Source organism: Anopheles arabiensis, assembly GCF_016920715.1.
Source record: "Anopheles arabiensis isolate DONGOLA chromosome X unlocalized genomic scaffold, AaraD3 X_pericentromeric_contig0030, whole genome shotgun sequence".
Lineage (NCBI taxonomy): Eukaryota > Metazoa > Arthropoda > Insecta > Diptera > Culicidae > Anopheles > Anopheles arabiensis.
Window position 1 is genome coordinate 180,001 of NW_024412108.1, and position 2,500 is coordinate 182,500.

Genomic DNA, 2,500 nt, shown 5'->3' on the forward strand with positions numbered 1-2,500 from the left:
AACCATCGAGGTTGACCCCTGTTAGGGAAGCGGTGGAAAATATTCCAAGTCCGAGAAACGGACCGAATATTAATGAGGGTAGAATTAATAAGAGGAAGAAGAAGAAGAGCAAGAAGAAGCAGAATAAGCCCAGGAAGCGGCCTGAGGCTCTGCTGATATCGGACTGCACTTCCGAGGAGCTGGCGAAATTGCTCAAGGAAATGAAGCAGTCCGATGCTCTTAAATCGGTTGGAGAGACAATCTCTAAGGTCCGACGGGCCCAGAATGGAGGCATGTTGCTAGAACTTAAGCAGGGTAGTTCTGCTAGTGCAATTGCCCCAAAGGTTAAGGAAGCGGTGAAGGGCAAGGCGTCAGTGAGAACGCTAGCTCCTTCTAAAATGATTGAGATCATGCATCTCGATGAAATTACCACCCCAGAGGAGGTTGCGGAGTCTGTCAAAGCACAGCTCAACATCGAGATAGAAATAGATCGTATCAAAATGAAGAAAGGCCGCGCGGCCGGTACGCAGTGGGCACGGATCAACGTATCGCTGCCAGACTTTCAAAGCTTCCTGAATTTGGGAAAGCTGAAAGTTGGTTGGTCGATATGCCATATCCGCGAGGTTATGGAAGAGCAGAAATGCTATAAGTGTTGGAAGGTAGGCCATACGAGCTACCATTGTAGGGAACCAGACAGAAGTAATCTGTGCTGGAAATGCGGTTTGAGTGGACACAAGAAGCAAGCTTGTACCAACTCTGTCAAGTGTTTGGATTGCGGTACGAGGTCACAGAACCTTCACGCAACGGGCAGTTATATGTGTCCCCGAAGGCGAACGATTAGATCATAATGGTTAGGTTGCTACAACATAACCAGAATCATAGTTATGCTGCATTTCAGTTAATGTGGCAAACGATTAGGGAAGAATCTGCGGATATAGTGTTGATTGCAGATCCGTATCTGGCAACAACCAACGTCAAAGTGTTACGCAATGACGATAACACAGCAGCGGTAGTGGTTAACGCGGACTTACCAGTTAAGGTAGTCAGTAAGGCTTTGAAGGGTTTAATGATAGTTGACATAGGTGATATGCGAGTGGTTAGCGTTTACGCGCCACCTAGATTTAGTATGGAAGAGTTCCAGAACATGTTGGATAACACGGTAATGGCCGTAACCGGTATCCACAAATTCGTTATCGGGGGACTTCAACGCTTGGTCAGTAAGTTGGAACAACCAACTTGGCGAGCGTGGAGAAACCCAGAAACGAAGAGGTGAGTTGGTTTTATCAACCTTTGCGCAGATTGACGCAATTTTATTGAACGACGGCAGCACCCCAACTTATGTTGGACCAGGGCGCACGTCAGTAGTTGATCTTACTTTTGCGAGCCGAACCGTAGCAAGATCATTTAAGTGGGAGGTGTTATCTAGCTATATGAACTCTGATCATCGTGCAATACGAATAGATCTTGAGACGCAAAGCGTGCGTAATCTGTCCCGACCCATAACGGGATGGAGCATCAAGTATTTTAGCAAAGATATATTTGAAGTTATGATGCAAGCCGCTTTTGAGACCGAGGTCACAACAAGCGAAGACTTAATGCGTATACTTGTCACGGCGTGCAATGCGACGATGACTAAACGTAAGAGGTACACTCCTAACAAGAGTGCATTTTGGTGGACGTTAGAGATTGAGGCACTTCGCAAAGAGTGCAAACACCGCGATCGATTAGCGCAAAGAGCTTTTAATACTGATCTCTATTCTACTTTTAGGGACGAGTTCAAGGTGGCACGGAATGCCCTCAAGCGATTGATCAAGCATACCCGACAGAGGAAGTGGAAAGAGTTCCTGGGAACAGCGAACAACGCATCATTTGGTATAGTATATCATACGTTCAAGAAAGTGGCCGAGGGTTCGATTGGACCCCGAACCATGACATTGGACGAGTTTAGGGAAGTGGTGAGCGAGCTTTTTCCTACTCACCCAAACACGGTGTGGCCTGATTATCGTATCGATCAGCCACGAGAGTTTGAAAGGGTAACTAATGATGAGATTCTTGCGGTTGCCAGGAGACTACCTAACAAGAAGGCGCCGGGACCAGATGGTATCCCGAATGAGGCGCTGAAAGTTGGTATGTTGACTGCAACCGATGCATTTTGCAGGGTTTACCAAGGCTGTTTAGAGAACGCGAAGTTCCCCGATGAGTGGAAAAGGCAGAGGTTGGTGTTAATACCGAAGCCGAACAAACCACCAGGGGAACCGGGTTCAGTTCGCCCCATTTGTCTACTAGACGGGGCAGGTAAAGGTTTAGAACGCATCATAGTGCAACGGCTAAATGCACACATCGAGGAGGTCAACGGACTGTCTGACGACCAATTTGGTTTCAGAAGTCGTCGATCTACAGTTGATGCGATTCAACGGGTAGTGGACATTGTTTCGGTAGCTAGAAGTAGAAACAGATACAGTGGACGGTATTGTGCGGTTGTTACATTAGATGTTACTAATGCTTTTAACAGTGCTTCATG

At 47.0% G+C, this 2,500-nt stretch overlaps 1 pseudogene; it reads left to right on the forward strand.

The window, feature by feature from the left end:
- The window catches only part of LOC120908076, a 9,146-nt pseudogene that overhangs the window by 3,553 nt on the left and 3,093 nt on the right, over positions 1 to 2,500 (forward strand).